This window comes from Coregonus clupeaformis, chromosome 30 (genome assembly GCF_020615455.1).
Source record: "Coregonus clupeaformis isolate EN_2021a chromosome 30, ASM2061545v1, whole genome shotgun sequence".
Classification (NCBI taxonomy): domain Eukaryota; kingdom Metazoa; phylum Chordata; class Actinopteri; order Salmoniformes; family Salmonidae; genus Coregonus; species Coregonus clupeaformis.
In genome coordinates this window covers 43,747,777-43,761,697 of record NC_059221.1, presented here as the reverse complement: position 1 = coordinate 43,761,697, position 13,921 = coordinate 43,747,777, and the positions used below count along the sequence as shown (strand labels likewise).

The following is a 13,921-nucleotide window of genomic DNA, read 5'->3' as shown; positions in this document are numbered from 1 at the left end:
GGTCCTCTTGAAGGGCAATTTTCTCTTAAACCTAACCCGCCAGAGCCCTGTTCTCCTCCTCCTAATTAGATACTTTTACCCAGAGAAACTTGAATCTCATATATCAGAGCACTTTTATATTATAATTGGAACCTTGTTAATATGTAAATTATTTTTGTTTTATTAAAGTTGTCTTTTTCTTTTTTTCTTTTTTTTGTCTTATGTGTTTTGGCCCTGTTTTCTTTTGATTCATTTATTTGGAATTTCTTTAGAGGTCTTCTTGTAGTGGGGGAACGATGTCATAACAAAACCACATTTTCCCTTCGTGTAGATTGGTTTATACAAGGAAGGTGAAAAAACAATGGGAAATTTGTAGAATTAAGGACAGGTGTGTTGGAGGGTATAGGATGGACATAATAGTCCACCAATGGAAGGTCAGGCTTAGTAGCTTAAACCCCTCCCCTCACCCGTTCTCATACTATATGGGCTGGCCTCTTCTCATTTTCTGTCTATTTCCTCTGAAGAAGCACGAATTGTGCGAAACGTCAGGAATTTTTTCTTCCAAATTTTAAACAATACTCCTTTTATCTTTTTACCTTGAAACCAAAAAGGTTTTGATAATGTGAATCAGAAGAGGATTACTGTATCTCACTATTTTTAAAAAGGACACCATTTTTCCTACAAACAAAGATAAGCACATGGACCTTTGGAGACTTGGTGGAAGAGCTCTTTTCCGTGTGAGATATCCATTTCTCTGGGTTGGTGAGTACTCCCAAAATCACTGTGTGTACACATGAAGATTTGAACATTTGGAGTGACTTGAAGTGGAACCACTATCAGAATTGAACCATAAAGGAGTGATCACTTTTGAATGGAGTGTTTTTCTCCCACCTGAGTGGGGGTTTTTTTTCTCACCTTTGTGTGTTTTTATGGAGTGACACCTAACCTAAAGTGGTAATTTCCTACGGATCTGGGGTAACCACCAGTTGGCAACGGACAATTTTTTGTTGTTGGAGTAAATGAGTTGTGAGTGCTGACCTCTTATCCTTTCTTTACATTGGGTTTTGTTTCATTGGAGTTTTTTATCTAAAATAGGGCTAATTCTTTCTAATTTTTTCTTTTTGTCTTGGGTGTATATATTTTTCTTTTTGTCTTTTGTATGTGTGTATATATATAATTTTTTTGGGGGTTGATTGGTTCCAATTATATATTGTGGGGGGCATTTTAACCTTTATATGATCCCTTCTTTCAGTTGGGAGTTCCAGCAAGGGTTCCTGGTTTTGAACCTTTACCATGGCAGTGCCACTACATAACCGTTTCCAGGCTCTAGTTAGTTTAAATGATGAGGGTGAGTCTACTGGAGAGATTAGGAATGTTTCTTCTTTGCAAGATAATACTTGCACAAAGGGATATTTCAAGGCTCTACAAGCAATTCATCACTCAGAAATATTAGATCATTCTGCAGTTAATCATTCTTTTCCAGCAGGGATGGTAAGACAGGTGAACAAATTGGCGGCCTTTATTAAACCCTCCTCGCCTAACCAACAGACCCTGGCAAAGGTAAAACTTAATACCAGTAGGTGGATGGAGAATAATATGGATATTCTGAGGGAGCATTATGATGGGGTAATTGCCTTATGCATTCAGAATAGCCCAACTTATAATCAAGAAGCTCTAGATAAAGCGGTGATGTGGGCAAAGGCAAGATATAAACACAAATTTACATCATCGTCAGTAAGTACCTTAAAAAACATGTTGCAAAAACCAATTGACCCGCTCGGCCTCTACTAAACTGATAACTTCTCATCAGGCCCATTCCAGTTATGCGGCTGCGGTGACCAGCAAGTCACCAACTGGTAGGGTCTCAATGGGAGCCCAGGCCCACAGGGACTTTGGAATATGCAGGAATATCCCAGGGGGCCAGAGTGATACTTCGGTAAGGGACAATATGGTGAATAAACAGGCCTTCAGTAATCCTGTAGATAAATCGATAAACAATAGTCAGACTATCAACAGCAATACCACAGGGCTTGCTGGGGGTATGCAGAGAAGGGAGGTGCAGGTAGAAGTTCATGTTGGGTCTACTTCACTTTGTAGAGTGGTTCCTTCGACGAGCTCACCTACTAACCAACTATCTCCCCTCTTGTCCTGTCTCACCCCTCGGGAATTAGGTCCTGCAAAGAGTGGCGGGACTAGCTTCAGACTTACCCCAATAATCAGGAAGAGCACGGGGATACCGAATCCCCAAACTCAGCGACCAAGAAACAATTTGGCCGAGCCTAAAGCCCCAGCCTTGACCCTTCCAGGTAGAGAGCCCTCAAATTTACTCTTAACAGTAGAGGCGTTGGAGATGACGGTGAATAACGGCAATGGTCAAAAATTACCATTGAACAATGTGGCTGTTTTGATGGATGACATGGTTTTATCCAATTCTACGACAGGTTCACAGCAAGAGGACCATCAGGGTAAGGTAGCAATGGCAAATGGAAAAGACACGGGCCCTGGGACAGAACCAATACTGGAACCTGTAGAAAAGGAGAAACTTTTTTATCCCACATGTCATTCGAGAACTGAAAGGAAAATAAATGATTGGAGTATTGAGATTAAAAAGCCCGTGGTCTTTATTGGGGATTCCAACCTTGCGCGTATTTCTAGTTTCACTGACACTAATACACAGATAGATAGTTTTCCGGGAGCAACCTTCAGACATATTGCAGGAGTGATAGGCAAGTTGGAGAAACAGCAAAACACACAGAAGGTTGTTCTATCAGTGGGTCTTGTTAACGGCTTGAACCAGCAGTATACCACTGCAGTCAAGCAGTTGCAACAGCTACTGAATAAAGCAGGTGAAGTTTTTCCTCATGCACAGGTTTATGTTCCTATCATACATTTTTCAGATGAGCTTCCATGGGAAAAGCAGGAGGTACTGAATCAATTGAACAAGTATATTCAGAAGAATTGTAGGGAACTATTGGATCTGAATAAACTTAGATTTCACACAGTGCAGGACGACCCAATACATTGGAGACCAGATACAGCTGTAAACATTTTTAATCACTGGCTAGACCAGTTAAACTATTAAGAGGGGAAGAGTGTATTGGTATTACTCCCCAGCACTCTAATGTACTTAACTTATCGACTACTTTTAGACTTACAGCGGCAGAACAGCAACTTCTGGAGAAGGGTCTTATGTTTATCCCGACACCCACTAAGATAGATTGCATGGAGCTCAGGAGGGATCTGCATACCTATCATAGAAAATTAAAATTACTTGATCATTTTAATTATAATACTGATAACCAAAAATACCATTTATTGGTCCATCACATTGGGAGCCTAAGTTAGAGGGGAGTGTCTAATACGATGCAGACTTTAATTCAAAGAGACTTTACCTCTTTTAGTACATTTAGGTTTTATATGGCAGGGAAAGATAATCTTACAAAACAAGAACGTAAATCCTTAAAATCCTTAAGTAAGAATTCCAACATAGTTATAAAACCAGCGGATAAAGGATCAAAGATTGTTATTTTGGATCAAACACAGTATCTGATCGAGGCGAAAAGGCAATTGAGTAATTCTAAACATTATAGACCATTGACTCATTCATTGCAGCAGGAGACCCAGAGACAAATTAGGCAGATTTTAGGAGAACTTTATGAGAATAATTACATTACAGACAAACAAATGTTTTACCTATTTGGACCAGATACCCCACGTCCCAGACAATTTTATTTGTTGCCTAAAATCCACAAACCTCCTGAGACTTGGACCATTCCTTCTGAGGTTCCATGTGGTAGGCCGATTGTATCGGACTGTGGCTCGGAATCGTATAGAATAGCAGAGTATTTAGATTATTTTATAAATCCTCTGTCACGGAAACATCAAAGTTTCATTAAAGACACGTATGAATTTGTGACAAAATTGAAAGAAATTAGTGTGCCTCAAGAAACTGTGTTTTTTCAATTGATATTGACTCATTGTATACCAACATTGACACCAAGTTGGGTCTTAGAGCGATCAAAAACATCTTCCATAAATATCCAGACCTAGATAGACCAGATGGGGCTTTACTACAACTATTGGAACTCAGTTTAACAAGAAATGACTTTGAATTTAATTCTAATTGGTTTCTTCAAATCCATGGTACAGCTATGGGGAAGAAGTTTGCCCCGTCCTATGCCAATATTTATATGGCAGAATGGGAACAATCAGTCTTCCCCAAATGTATAAAGCTTCCAATTTTGTATTTACGGTATCTAGATGATATATTTGGGTTATGGACACATTCACTTTCAGATTTTATGGAATTTGTGAAGATTCTGAATACACATCATCCGTCAATTACGATTAAACACAATGTTCAGCCGGAACGAATAGAATTTTTGGACACTGAGGTATTCTTTGTAGAGGGGAATGATAACCTGAAGCGATTAGCAACAAAGGTTTATTTTAAACCTACGGACACCCATTCCCTCTTACATAAATCCAGTTTTCATCCAAAACACACCTACAGGGGGTTGATAAAGTCGCAGCTTATTAGATTTAATAGGATTTGTACACAGGAAAAACATGTCAAGGAGGCTGTAGGAATTCTTTTTTAAGGCTCTCAGACCCAGAGGATACTCAAAACGTTTCCTCCGCACTATAAGAGCAGAGGTGAACAATATGTCTGTAACGGAACCTATATGTGGGAGGACTAGTAATGATGGATGCATTATTCCATTTGTCACCACATATTCACAGTCTTCTATGAGGTTTAATTCCATAGTGAAGGATCATTTTGAGCAGACGAGGGAGGAGGTGGAGATTCTCCAACAGTTCAGAGTAATATCAGCATATCGGCGAAATAAAAATTTGAAAGATGTGCTGGTACACTCTGGTTTCAGGGAGAAGCCGGGGCGGAGTGGATCACATTTTAGACAAGTTAAATACATTCAGAATAAATGGTCGGGTCTAGGGGCTCCAGTATGGGAGGTATTTCAATTGAAGACCACCAACATTGTATATGGAATTGAATGTCTACAATGTGGAAAACTGTATATTGGAGAAACTAGGAACTCCTTGGAAGCCAGACTCAAACAACATCTCTATCATATAAGTAAGGAGTCGGTTAAAAGCACACTATACATCCACTTTAGATCCCATCCAGTAGCTCAGTTAAGAATAGCAGGGTTGGAATCTAACCAGGGGTGGTCGCTAAAACACAGACAGATCCAGGAGCGGTGTTGGATAAAAAAATTGGGTACTTGTAATCCTAAAGGCCTTAATGAAAAGTATTAGAGACCTAAACTTTTCGAACTCTGACCTGAACACTAACCTGAACCATCCCAACCCTAGTTTACTTTAACTATAACCCCAACCCTAATCCAAAACTTAACCTTAACCTTGATTATAACCTTAATCCTAACTTTAACCGGAGCAATTTCAATTCTAGCTCTAACTTTAAACCTAATCCTAAACCTAAACCTAACCCTAACCCTAACCCTAACCCTAACCCCTAACCCCTAACCCCTAACCCTATCCCAACCCTATCTCTAACCTTAACCTCCATCCTAAACCTAACCTTAACCTTCTCTAACTTTAAACCTAAACCTAACCCTAACCCTAACCCTAACCCTAACCCTAACCCCTAACCCTATCCCAACCCTATCTCTAACCTTAACCTCCACCCTAAACCTAACCTTGATCATAACCTTAACCCCTAACGCAAGCTTTAAACTTAACTTGAACCCTAAGTCTAACCTCTTGGTTTACCCTAACTATAACCCTAACCTTGATTGTAACTCTGATCCTTGCTCGAACCCTAACCTTAACCTTACCTGAAACTGGAGCAATCCCAACCCCTAGCTTTAACCTTAACCCTAATCCTAAACCTAATCTCAATCCGGATAATAACCTCAGTTCTAATCCTAACCCCAATCGCAATCCTAATCTTAACCCCACCTCAATCCCTGAACCTTGACCCCGATACCAACCTTAATTGGAACTCAAGCCTCAAATCTAACCTTAACCCTAACCCCCTTGGGACTTAAAAAGTGGATATCAGGAATCCCACAAGTCTGAAACAAAAGTATGAGAGCCCAATTATCCTCTTGGAGGAAAAGGTTACTCTTATCTGTTCTTTTTTAGGGATAAACCATAACATCTTTCTTTGGGGTATATCTCCCAATTTCCTGTAGGACTATGATGTATCAATAGGAGAAATAGAATTAGAGAACATGTGCCCGTGTATTTGGTCCTCTTGAAGGGCAATTTTCTCTTAAACCTAACCCGCCAGAGCCCTGTTCTCCTCCTCCTAATTAGATACTTTTACCCAGAGAAACTTGAATCTCATATATCAGGAGCACTTTTATATTATAATTGGAACCTTGTTAATATGTAAATTATTTTTGTTTTATTAAAGTTGTCTTTTTCTTTTTTTCTTTTTTTGTCTTATGTGTTTTGGCCCTGTTTTCTTTTGATTCATTTATTTGGAATTTCTTTAGAGGTCTTCTTGTAGTGGGGAACGATGTCATAACAAAACCACATTTTCCCTTCGTGTAGATTGGTTTATACAAGGAAGGTGAAAAAACAATGGGAAATTTGTAGAATTAAGGACAGGTGTGTTGGAGGGTATAGGATGGACATAATAGTCCACCAATGGAAGGTCAGGCTTAGTAGCTTAAACCCCTCCCCTCACCCGTTCTCATACTATATGGGCTGGCCTCTTCTCATTTTCTGTCTATTTCCTCTGAAGAAGCACGAATTGTGCGAAACGTCAGGAATTTTTTCTTCCAAATTTTAAACAATACTCCTTTTATCTTTTTACCTTGAAACCAAAAAGGTTTTGATAATGTGAATCAGAAGAGGATTACTGTATCTCACTATTTTAAAAAGGACACCATTTTTCCTACAAACAAAGATAAGCACATGGACCTTTGGAGACTTGGTGGAAGAGCTCTTTTCCGTGTGAGATATCCATTTCTCTGGGTTGGTGAGTACTCCCAAAATCACTGTGTGTACACATGAAGATTTGAACATTTGGAGTGACTTGAAGTGGAACCACTATCAGAATTGAACCATAAAGGAGTGATCACTTTTGAATGGAGTGTTTTTCTCCCACCTGAGTGGGGGGTTTTTTTTCTCACCTTTGTGTGTTTTTATGGAGTGACACCTAACCTAAAGTGGTAATTTCCTACGGATCTGGGGTAACCACCAGTTGGCAACGGACAATTTTTTGTTGTTGGAGTAAATGAGTTGTGAGTGCTGACCTCTTATCCTTTCTTTACATTGGGTTTTGTTTCATTGGAGTTTTTTATCTAAAATAGGGCTAATTCTTTCTAATTTTTTCTTTTTGTCTTGGGTGTATATATTTTTCTTTTTGTCTTTTGTATGTGTGTATATATATAATAATTTTTTTTGGGGTTGATTGGTTCCAATTATATATTGTGGGGGGCATTTTAACCTTTATATGATCCCTTCTTTCAGTTGGGAGTTCCAGCAAGGGTTCCTGGTTTTGAACCTTTACCATGGCAGTGCCACTACATAACCGTTTCCAGGCTCTAGTTAGTTTAAATGATGAGGGTGAGTCTACTGGAGAGATTAGGAATGTTTCTTCTTTGCAAGATAATACTTGCACAAAGGGATATTTCAAGGCTCTACAAGCAATTCATCACTCAGAAATATTAGATCATTCTGCAGTTAATCATTCTTTTCCAGCAGGGATGGTAAGACAGGTGAACAAATTGGCGGCCTTTATGAGAATAATTACATTACAGACAAACAAATGTTTTACCTATTTGGACCAGATACCCCACGTCCCAGACAATTTTATTTGTTGCCTAAAATCCACAAACCTCCTGAGACTTGGACCATTCCTTCTGAGGTTCCATGTGGTAGGCCGATTGTATCGGACTGTGGCTCGGAATCGTATAGAATAGCAGAGTATTTAGATTATTTTATAAATCCTCTGTCACGGAAACATCAAAGTTTCATTAAAGACACGTATGAATTTGTGACAAAATTGAAAGAAATTAGTGTGCCTCAAGAAACTGTGTTTTTTTCAATTGATATTGACTCATTGTATACCAACATTGACACCAAGTTGGGTCTTAGAGCGATCAAAAACATCTTCCATAAATATCCAGACCTAGATAGACCAGATGGGGCTTTACTACAACTATTGGAACTCAGTTTAACAAGAAATGACTTTGAATTTAATTCTAATTGGTTTCTTCAAATCCATGGTACAGCTATGGGGAAGAAGTTTGCCCCGTCCTATGCCAATATTTATATGGCAGAATGGGAACAATCAGTCTTCCCCAAATGTATAAAGCTTCCAATTTTGTATTTACGGTATCTAGATGATATATTTGGGTTATGGACACATTCACTTTCAGATTTTATGGAATTTGTGAAGATTCTGAATACACATCATCCGTCAATTACGATTAAACACAATGTTCAGCCGGAACGAATAGAATTTTTGGACACTGAGGTATTCTTTGTAGAGGGGAATGATAACCTGAAGCGATTAGCAACAAAGGTTTATTTTAAACCTACGGACACCCATTCCCTCTTACATAAATCCAGTTTTCATCCAAAACACACCTACAGGGGGTTGATAAAGTCGCAGCTTATTAGATTTAATAGGATTTGTACACAGGAAAAACATGTCAAGGAGGCTGTAGGAATTCTTTTTAAGGCTCTCAGACCCAGAGGATACTCAAAACGTTTCCTCCGCACTATAAGAGCAGAGGTGAACAATATGTCTGTAACGGAACCTATATGTGGGAGGACTAGTAATGATGGATGCATTATTCCATTTGTCACCACATATTCACAGTCTTCTATGAGGTTTAATTCCATAGTGAAGGATCATTTTGAGCAGACGAGGGAGGAGGTGGAGATTCTCCAACAGTTCAGAGTAATATCAGCATATCGGCGAAATAAAAATTTGAAAGATGTGCTGGTACACTCTGGTTTCAGGGAGAAGCCGGGGCGGAGTGGATCACATTTTAGACAAGTTAAATACATTCAGAATAAATGGTCGGGTCTAGGGGCTCCAGTATGGGAGGTATTTCAATTGAAGACCACCAACATTGTATATGGAATTGAATGTCTACAATGTGGAAAACTGTATATTGGAGAAACTAGGAACTCCTTGGAAGCCAGACTCAAACAACATCTCTATCATATAAGTAAGGAGTCGGTTAAAAGCACACTATACATCCACTTTAGATCTCATCCAGTAGCTCAGTTAAGAATAGCAGGGTTGGAATCTAACCAGGGGTGGTCGCTAAAACACAGACAGATCCAGGAGCGGTGTTGGATAAAAAAATTGGGTACTTGTAATCCTAAAGGCCTTAATGAAAAGTATTAGAGACCTAAACTTTTCGAACTCTGACCTGAACACTAACCTGAACCATCCCAACCCTAGTTTACTTTAACTATAACCCCAACCCTAATCCAAAACTTAACCTTAACCTTGATTATAACCTTAATCCTAACCTTAACCGGAGCAATTTCAATTCTAGCTCTAACTTTAAACCTAATCCTAAACCTAAACCTAACCCTAACCCTAACCCTAACCCTAACCCCTAACCCCTAACCCTATCCCAACCCTATCTCTAACCTTAACCTCCATCCTAAACCTAACCTTAACCTTCTCTAACTTTAAACCTAACCCTAACCCTAACCCTAACCCTAACCCTAACCCTAACCCTAACCCTAACCCCTAACCCTATCCCAACCCTATTTCTAACCTTAACCTCCACCCTAAACCTAACCTTGATCATAACCTTAACCCTAACGCAAGCTTTAAACTTAACTTGAACCCTAAGTCTAACCTCTTGGTTTACCCTAACTATAACCCTAACCTTGATTGTAACTCTGATCCTTGCTCGAACCCTAACCTTAACCTTACCTGAAACTGGAGCAATCCCAACCCTAGCTTTAACCTTAACCCTAATCCTAAACCTAATCTCAATCCGGATAATAACCTCAGTTCTAATCCTAACCCCAATCGCAATCCTAATCTTAACCCCACCTCAATCCCTGAACCTTGACCCCGATACCAACCTTAATTGGAACTCAAGCCTCAAATCTAACCTTAACCCTAACCCCCTTGGGACTTAAAAGTGGATATCAGGAATCCCACAAGTCTGAAACAAAAGTATGAGAGCCCAATTATCCTCTTGGAGGAAAAGGTTACTCTTATCTGTTCTTTTTTAGGGATAAACCATAACATCTTTCTTTGGGGTATATCTCCCAATTTCCTGTAGGACTATGATGTATCAATAGGAGAAATAGAATTAGAGAACATGTGCCCGTGTATTTGGTCCTCTTGAAGGGCAATTTTCTCTTAAACCTAACCCGCCAGAGCCCTGTTCTCCTCCTCCTAATTAGATACTTTTACCCAGAGAAACTTGAATCTCATATATCAGGAGCACTTTTATATTATAATTGGAACCTTGTTAATATGTAAATTATTTTTGTTTTATTAAAGTTGTCTTTTTCTTTTTTTCTTTTTTTGTCTTATGTGTTTTGGCCCTGTTTTCTTTTGATTCATTTATTTGGAATTTCTTTAGAGGTCTTCTTGTAGTGGGGACGATGTCATAACAAAACCACATTTTCCCTTCGTGTAGATTGGTTTATACAAGGAAGGTGAAAAAACAATGGGAAATTTGTAGAATTAAGGACAGATGTGTTGGAGGGTATAGGATGGACATAATAGTCCACCAATGGAAGGTCAGGCTTAGTAGCTTAAACCCCTCCCCTCACCCGTTCTCATACTATATGGGCTGGCCTCTTCTCATTTTCTGTCTATTTCCTCTGAAGAAGCACGAATTGTGCGAAACGTCAAGAATTTTTTTCTTCCAAATTTTAAACAATACTCCTTTTATCTTTTTACCTTGAAACCAAAAAGGTTTTGATAATGTGAATCAGAAGAGGATTACTGTATCTCACTATTTTAAAAAGGACACCATTTTTCCTACAAACAAAGATAAGCACATGGACCTTTGGAGACTTGGTGGAAGAGCTCTTTTCCGTGTGAGATATCCATTTCTCTGGGTTGGTGAGTACTCCCAAAATCACTGTGTGTACACATGAAGATTTGAACATTTGGAGTGACTTGAAGTGGAACCACTATCAGAATTGAACCATAAAGGAGTGATCACTTTTGAATGGAGTGTTTTTCTCCCACCTGAGTGGGGGTTTTTTTTCTCACCTTTGTGTGTTTTTATGGAGTGACACCTAACCTAAAGTGGTAATTTCCTACGGATCTGGGGTAACCACCAGTTGGCAACGGACAATTTTTTGTTGTTGGAGTAAATGAGTTGTGAGTGCTGACCTCTTATCCTTTCTTTACATTGGGTTTTGTTTCATTGGAGTTTTTTATCTAAAATAGGGCTAATTCTTTCTAATTTTTTCTTTTTTGTCTTGGGTGTATATATTTTTCTTTTTGTCTTTTGTATGTGTGTATATATATAATTTTTTTGGGGGTTGATTGGTTCCAATTATATATTGTGGGGGGCATTTTAACCTTTATATGATCCCTTCTTTCAGTTGGGAGTTCCAGCAAGGGTTCCTGGTTTTGAACCTTTACCATGGCAGTGCCACTACATAACCGTTTCCAGGCTCTAGTTAGTTTAAATGATGAGGGTGAGTCTACTGGAGAGATTAGGAATGTTTCTTCTTTGCAAGATAATACTTGCACAAAGGGATATTTCAAGGCTCTACAAGCAATTCATCACTCAGAAATATTAGATCATTCTGCAGTTAATCATTCTTTTCCAGCAGGGATGGTAAGACAGGTGAACAAATTGGCGGCCTTTATTAAACCCTCCTCGCCTAACCAACAGACCCTGGCAAAGGTAAAACTTAATACCAGTAGGTGGATGGAGAATAATATGGATATTCTGAGGGGAGCATTATGATGGGGTAATTGCCTTATGCATTCAGAATAGCCCAACTTATAATCAAGAAGCTCTAGATAAAGCGGTGATGTGGGCAAAGGCAAGATATAAACACAAATTTACATCATCGTCAGTAAGTACCTTAAAAAAACATGTTGCAAAAACCAATTGACCCGCCGGCCTCTACTAAACTGATAACTTCTCATCAGGCCCATTCCAGTTATGCGGCTGCGGTGACCAGCAAGTCACCAACTGGTAGGGTCTCAATGGGAGCCCAGGCCCACAGGGACTTTGGAATATGCAGGAATATCCCAGGGGGCCAGAGTGATACTTCGGTAAGGGACAATATGGTGAATAAACAGGCCTTCAGTAATCCTGTAGATAAATCGATAAACAATAGTCAGACTATCAACAGCAATACCACAGGGCTTGCTGGGGGTATGCAGAGAAGGGAGGTGCAGGTAGAAGTTCATGTTGGGTCTACTTCACTTTGTAGAGTGGTTCCTTCGACGAGCTCACCTACTAACCAACTATCTCCCCTCTTGTCCTGTCTCACCCCTCGGGAATTAGGTCCTGCAAAGAGTGGCGGGACTAGCTTCAGACTTACCCCAATAATCAGGAAGAGCACGGGGATACCGAATCCCCAAACTCAGCGACCAAGAAACAATTTGGCCGAGCCTAAAGCCCCAGCCTTGACCCTTCCAGGTAGAGAGCCCTCAAATTTACTCTTAACAGTAGAGGCGTTGGAGATGACGGTGAATAACGGCAATGGTCAAAAATTACCATTGAACAATGTGGCTGTTTTGATGGATGACATGGTTTTATCCAATTCTACGACAGGTTCACAGCAAGAGGACCATCAGGGTAAGGTAGCAATGGCAAATGGAAAAGACACGGGCCCTGGGACAGAACCAATACTGGAACCTGTAGAAAAGGAGAAACTTTTTTATCCCACATGTCATTCGAGAACTGAAAGGAAAATAAATGATTGGAGTATTGAGATTAAAAAGCCCGTGGTCTTTATTGGGGATTCCAACCTTGCGCGTATTTCTAGTTTCACTGACACTAATACACAGATAGATAGTTTTCCGGGAGCAACCTTCAGACATATTGCAGGAGTGATAGGCAAGTTGGAGAAACAGCAAAACACACAGAAGGTTGTTCTATCAGTGGGTCTTGTTAACGGCTTGAACCAGCAGTATACCACTGCAGTCAAGCAGTTGCAACAGCTACTGAATAAAGCAGGTGAAGTTTTTCCTCATGCACAGGTTTATGTTCCTATCATACATTTTTTCAGATGAGCTTCCATGGGAAAAGCAGGAGGTACTGAATCAATTGAACAAGTATATTCAGAAGAATTGTAGGGAACTATTGGATCTGAATAAACTTAGATTTCACACAGTGCAGGACGACCCAATACATTGGAGACCAGATACAGCTGTAAACATTTTTTAATCACTGGCTAGACCAGTTAAACTATTAAGAGGGGAAGAGTGTATTGGTATTACTCCCCAGCACTCTAATGTACTTAACTTATCGACTACTTTTAGACTTACAGCGGCAGAACAGCAACTTCTGGAGAAGGGTCTTATGTTTATCCCGACACCCACTAAGATAGATTGCATGGAGCTCAGGAGGGATCTGCATACCTATCATAGAAAATTAAAATTACTTGATCATTTTAATTATAATACTGATAACCAAAAAATACCATTTATTGGTCCATCACATTGGGAGCCTAAGTTAGAGGGAGTGTCTAATACGATGCAGACTTTAATTCAAAGAGACTTTACCTCTTTTAGTACATTTAGGTTTTATATGGCAGGGAAAGATAATCTTACAAAACAAGAACGTAAATCCTTAAAATCCTTAAGTAAGAATTCCAACATAGTTATAAAACCAGCGGATAAAGGATCAAAGATTGTTATTTTGGATCAAACACAGTATCTGATCGAGGCGAAAAGGCAATTGAGTAATTCTAAACATTATAGACCATTGACTCATTCATTGCAGCAGGAGACCCAGAGACAAATTAGGCAGATTTT

General features: G+C 39.4%; 3 long non-coding RNA genes across 4 annotated transcripts; all 3 read left to right on the top strand.

The window, feature by feature from the left end:
- Nucleotides 1-286: 286 nt before the first annotated feature.
- Nucleotides 287-2,509, top strand: LOC121545294. The gene is made up of 6 exons (XR_006657639.1): nucleotides 287-1,005; nucleotides 1,232-1,327; nucleotides 1,466-1,539; nucleotides 1,790-1,915; nucleotides 2,151-2,285; nucleotides 2,421-2,509. It is a non-coding gene; the product is annotated as an uncharacterized LOC121545294 (long non-coding RNA).
- A 3,330-nt stretch (nucleotides 2,510-5,839) lies between these two features.
- LOC123482258 lies at nucleotides 5,840-7,717 on the top strand. Its single transcript, XR_006657638.1, has 3 exons — nucleotides 5,840-7,217; nucleotides 7,447-7,542; nucleotides 7,681-7,717. It is a non-coding gene; the product is annotated as an uncharacterized LOC123482258 (long non-coding RNA).
- Nucleotides 7,718-10,806: 3,089 nt separating this feature from the next.
- Nucleotides 10,807-12,805, top strand: LOC121563369. 2 transcript variants are annotated; one of them, XR_006657636.1, is made up of 6 exons: nucleotides 10,807-11,299; nucleotides 11,527-11,622; nucleotides 11,761-11,834; nucleotides 12,086-12,211; nucleotides 12,447-12,581; nucleotides 12,717-12,805. It is a non-coding gene; the product is annotated as an uncharacterized LOC121563369 (long non-coding RNA). The 2 variants fall into 2 exon arrangements; XR_006657637.1 differs by having other exon boundaries at nucleotides 11,758-11,834.
- The last annotated feature ends 1,116 nt before the right edge of the window (nucleotides 12,806-13,921 follow it).